The sequence below is a fragment of the Sander vitreus genome, chromosome 17 (assembly GCF_031162955.1).
Source record: "Sander vitreus isolate 19-12246 chromosome 17, sanVit1, whole genome shotgun sequence".
NCBI lineage: Eukaryota > Metazoa > Chordata > Actinopteri > Perciformes > Percidae > Sander > Sander vitreus.
In genome coordinates, this window is record NC_135871.1 from 5925047 (window position 1) to 5931102 (window position 6056).

Consider the following 6056-nt stretch of genomic DNA (forward strand, 5'->3'; position numbering starts at 1 on the left):
AAAGGAGCAACAGTCCGTACGATCATCTCATTGTAAACAAATGCGCTGCCTGCAACATTCACTTTCTTGGGCAAATCAGATCATCCCACTGTTGTGGCTGAGCATTTTATACACCCTTTGTTTTCACATGACTGGCAAAATAAGTCACAGTTTAATGCTTCAGAGGACTGATTGGTTTGGGTTTTTCCAGCCATGGAGACACAAACATAAGACAACAATTTATAATGCGATACAAAGACTGAGAGCTTTTGAATAAGTGGGACATCTATGCACTTTTTTTTTTTTTCTTACCGTTTTGTTTCTTTAAAGATATTCTACTAAAACCACTACTTATGATCGCCATTGTCATTGTAACTCCAGCGTTAGTGTTTTTTACACATGCTCTTAAAGGTAAACTCCACTGATTTTACACATCAATGTCACGTTTCTTCTCACAAGGAATATTACTCAGCTGTATAATGTCTTCTGTGGCTCTTGAGGAAGACCTCCGAAGTTTTGGGAACGAATCCCTAATGATGTCATCTGGGTTGTCTTTGGTCTGGCTTGGATACTACAAACAGGGAGGTCCGGACTTTGAAATAAATGGACATTCATGAGCCAGGGAAGCTATAACATATGTTATTAAAATATGCTATTGCGCTGCATCATGGGAAATGTAGGATCCACTGTTTTTGGGAGAAAAACGCCCACATAGGTCGTTTGTTCAAGCAGCAATTACGTATATAATGATGGCACCTTTTAGTAGCCATAGTAGTTATGATGAGAGCAAAGCAGAAAGTAAGATGACAAAGTATAAGAGTGCCAAATTTCCACATTTCCACAACAAGGGAGGTTGGGGTCAAACAAACACAGGACTTTCACCCAGTGGACAGGGATTTGTGTTCTGTTTGAAGATTAAAAAAAATTCAGAACAAATGGAGCTACGATCTTTTTCTAAACTTAACCAAGTAGCTTTTGTGCCTAAACCTTATCAAATTGCAACCGTTTCACAACCGTGACTGTTGTTAGGTTCTCTAGTTTAGATATGAGGTTACATTTCCTATCCCTGCTAGGGGCGCTAATTTATAAAACGCTCCTGTGGGTCGTATTACAGGGTAGGAATAAACAACCTACTGTATGTCGCCATATGGTTTGGAGGAATTGTTGGTTTGTGAAGCTTGACTCATAAAGGAACTAAAAGTTTAGATATCTCAGCCTCTGCTGCTTTGATTGACCAATCCTTTTTAAAAATGTTTCTTGTGAGCTCCCCACTTTTATGGAAATGTAGTATTTATTAAAATGTATTAAATTATTAAAAGTACCATTTTAAAGCGTTTTTTTTATCATTTCTTGAAAAGTTTTTTTTTAATTTTTTTTTTTAACTGAGAACAAGTCTTTGTTCTTACTGCATGTTGCAAGATAGACAGGTTATATAATGTGAGGAGTTCTCCATCCTGAGATCATGTTGCCCCTAAGCTCTCTGCTGGGCTAATTACTCCTCATCACGCCTCCCAACTTTCTAGTTCTACGAATGTTGCTGCTTGGGTTCATATGGTAGATAGGAGCTGTGCCTGGGACAAAACGCAGCACCTCGCGTGACTTCCACCTCTGCAGCTCGCAGTCCATCGTGCTCGACTGTCCGTCATCATTATTTTCTTGTAAAAACACCAAAGACAGGCCCGGGGAGGGGGTCGCCGAGGAGAGGCCTAGCCTCCCTTTGAGCACTGCTTCACCTTTGACCTCTCACAGGGGTAAAGAGATAAACACAAGGGGGAGACAACTAAGCTTCAGTGACTTTTAATGACAGAGCTGGTTCGGGGTAGAATAGCAACATTGTCATCATGCAGAGACTAGATAAGATTAGGCCTCATCAGGCAAGGGAAGGAGAAGTGACAGCCTCTGGTGCTCTGGTTTTCTGCTGCATTCATATGAGCAAAGATGTGTGCACAGTATGCACTAACATCATATGCGAATCGTTCACTCGGTTCACAGTTTCCTGCAGGAAGCCAACAGCACTGGTTGGAGCAGCGTTTGCTAGATGCGGTTTTGGGACTCGTAGAGAGCAAAGCTATGTCTTAACCAATTTTGAAATGCGAGGTCCTGATCAAACTTGTCATTGACATTCATTTCCACATAATCCTCAGTCCTCATTCCTTTAACGCAGTACTCTGCAAAAACAAAACACCTCCGCCTTCATTAAAAGCTATTCACTGGATATTTTCCATGGGCTTCCTGTCAATCTCTTCAATTAGGCCAATAAAAACAAAGACCGATGACAACAGTTGCGAGGATGGAAGCGGGCATGGCTGTTTTTAGTTGGCATTGATTTAAAAAGCGCAGTCATGCGGCTAAACTCGTAATCAGCCTCCCATTCTTTCAAAAGAAGTACAAACAGTTCAACTGGACTCCATACCCCTGAAAAGGTTTTCCTCCTAAAAGACAAAAAAAAACATCCCACATGCACGCCGATTCAGAATTCAGGGGGAAAATGCCCTTTTAGTGTGAGAATGGAGGGGAGACGCCTTCACGGGCTGCTGACTACGCTTTGGCAAGGGCCTCCGTAGCACTCGGCCGGACAAAAAAAAAAAAAAAAGACCATACAGATAGAGGTACCTCAATGAGCACTCAGTTAATCTGCAAGGCCATTAGGATAGGCTACTTGAAACACTCATTAGCATAGTGTACATGAACTGAGACGGCGGGCTGCTTTTTTTTTTCAGCGTCGGTGAAGAAAAGAAAAATTCCGGATTTGTGGACTTCTGGGAAATATTGGGGTTTGAGTCGGGCGGGGGGAGTTGTTGTGGGACAGTTTGACATTTGGAGTCACTGGGGTCATTCAGTCGTAATGAGGCGCTCACAGGCAGACCACAATAAAAGGGTTTGCCCCAGTGCTCAACTCTCCCTGATTCTCCGCCAAGCTAGATGACAGTTTGGTTTGGTGGTAGTCGGACCAATCACACGGCGGCAGGTTGTTTTATCTCTAATGGAAAGTAATTAACAAGACAGGGCCGTACGGACAATCCTGACGTGTGTGTCTGTGCGTGTCTCTCTGTGTTTCTGCATGTGTTTGTATGCACTTGTTTATTTTTACATATATTTTTGTGTTTCGGTTAATTAAGCGCTAGTCAAAATAATGTAAACATCTCATGATAAAGGACTTTATCCTTAGTGCGTAGACTGCTACAGTGGTGGCTCATATTAAGTTGAATGCCAAGTGGCAATATTTGTCAACCCATTATATACAGTACAGTAGCCCACGTGTAGCATTGTTGTCATGTCCCTGATGCTTCATTTTAATGTTAATTTATCTGTTCTAGACTTTTTTGTCTGTTGGCTACATGGGGCAGTAGAACAAAGAAGACCTTGTGCTATTAGCTGTCTAGGATGATAGAATCTCCCAGCTGGCAATGTATGCTAACATTGGTTAGTTCAGGGAACTTCTATGTACTTTAAAGCAGCATTATTGATTTTTTGGGCAAATTGGGGACAGCGGAAGAATCTGTAAACACAACAATGACATATTGTCAATAAAGTCACGTGCTAGCCAAAAAAAGTCGCACACATCCAGCAGTTACAGAGCAACATTAGCATTCATTTAGAGTCATTTTTCTGGCCATTCAACAATTAAAAAAGTAAATCTAATATTCAATCTCTTTTTAGCTCTGGTTTGGTCTTCACTAAATCTTTAGGGTAAATATCTGGCTCATTTGCAGTAAATTCTCCACTATGTTTACCAGCTAGTCGCTAATGTTGTCTGTCTGTCCGTTGGTGCTAGCTATAGTGTACAAATGGTTTATCCATTAAAAACAGCTGTCATGTAGTTGATATGAGCGGTGAGACTAAACCAAAACAAACAGACCGAATCACTGTTTTGCGTTAACACAGAAGTAGCTTCCGAAAACCGACCCGAGGACAACAGGAAGGTTGAACATGGTGGTCCAACCTATCTGACGTTTCTGCTGTGCTTATTTATATAGTTTGGGTGATGTCATTTTCTTTAGTAGGTAAATTGGGACTCCAACCTAACATTAGCGAAAGTGTTAACATATGGAAGCATCAAACATGCATTTTAGATGAATGACATGAGAGTAGTCTATATATCAATGACGTTTCATTTACAGGATTGTTCAGGTGCCGGCGAAAATTCCGCTGGATGTTCTTTGTGTTGGCATTCTAAACTTCGGTGAATATATGAGGAATATGGTTAACTGCTTCTCTATGGGGTTGTCACTACAAGTAACATCTCTCACATAACACGTAGCCTAGTCATTTGATACATTGTTAATATAAAATTATTGATTACTGCAGCTGTAAATCTTTTTACATTTTTCTTGACCAATACAACGGTAGTTTTATGCAAGTGGATTTTTGGAGCCCTGAAAACTGATATCAAAGCGTTGACTGCCAGACGTTAGCAGCTGATAACTCTCCCAGCGTCTCTACCGGTGATAAAGTTACTTTAGAGATAAAGTTCTACTACTTAAAGTCCCCTACGTGTTAAAAACTGTTAACTACAGTACATATTACTTATTATCTTTGTTTACCTCTCCTGAAGCAATGCAATATAAATCATAGTTCACTTTATAAACCTGTTACATGATTAGAAAAGTGTCATTGTTCCACTATTAACGTATTCATGTTCTGCTTACATTGGACTTTAGTGCATCCATCAATGAAAATATCTATCGTCCGACATCTCAACATATTAAGCTAATTCAGGCTCCCTTTTAGTGTTAAATTAAAGGGTAAAGTTAAATTAAATTCATTTACATGACATTTCATATACATTTCAATTTTTGTCTTTAGTGTGCAGTTTTGGCAACACATTTTATCAGTTCTATTTATCGACTTACAAACCTTTCCTAACATCTTTTCCTAAATTTTGATAGCCTATAAATGTGGCTACGTTGTTTATAGGCATGCGTGTCTGAAAGATCCTCACTAGCAACAACAATATCCGTTTAAAGAGCCTAACCAAATCTAAGTAGGTTAGCAGCTCTGTTCTGTGCCTTACCCTGACAGGCACACGGAGGTGTAGGTAGACCTGTGTTTTGTGAAGTTGTCAGTGGCTTTTCCTTTACTTGTCACCCCTATGATGAAGCACATGGTGTGCGTGACTGCTCAGCACCTTGATAATAGCTCTGGGCAGTCCCCTGTTTTCCCTAGAAGTTCAAAGCATTGATTCGGAGAGTGAGATAAGCCCTGTGTAAAAGACACGTAGCTCTTCCGAGGTCCTGTGCATGCTCCCGCTAATTACAGACATAAATCTGAGTAATAGCCCGTTTCATTTATCATTCCTGTTTGCAGATGACGTAACATCCCGATATGACTTACTCTGATTTCTCCCTGTACGAAACTATGCTCTGAATGTGAGAAATGCTGTTGGAATCAGACATGATCGCTGCCCTGCCTGGCTGGAACCTTTTACAGTGTAACTGTACCTTTACTGTCTGAGCAAATCATCACCTGCACACACCTTCCGGAGCTCCTCCCTGACCTCCATGCTCACTCACACGCGATGAGCAATTGAGCTGTCAGTCAAGCTAGGAAAGGAAACTGGTGTTGAACTTGCCAGCAGCGAGGAGCTTCGGGGGGGCCCAAGGCAGAGGCCACTGTGGGGGCTCTTCCACCCTACAGCTTGTTCCACAGCTAAAGTCACCTGGCTGCACCTTTGAGGGGATTACCTCCAAGGCTCTGCATCCAAACACAAACAAATGTGGCTTTAAGGGCTATATTCTTAGAGTATTCTCAGCAGTTCTTATAGTCTTACACAGAAACAGAGCACAAACAGAGCTTATACTGGGGATTGAGTCATAAAGCTGCACTGATATCTATTAACTTTAATTTAATTTAATGGCATTCTAACAAAAATTAATTTCAAATGAGATCCTGGTCCACTATAGTCATGTAAGTCATTATACCAGGGGTCAGCTTTAGCGGACTGGCTGCTTTGGGGAGATGTGTTAACATTCTGAGCTGTTAAAGAATAAACTGTGAAGTGAATACATTATCTCCATTCAAGCACAGAGTATGTGGACTTACTAAACACCAAAGGTCTTATGATGTCCATGATCACT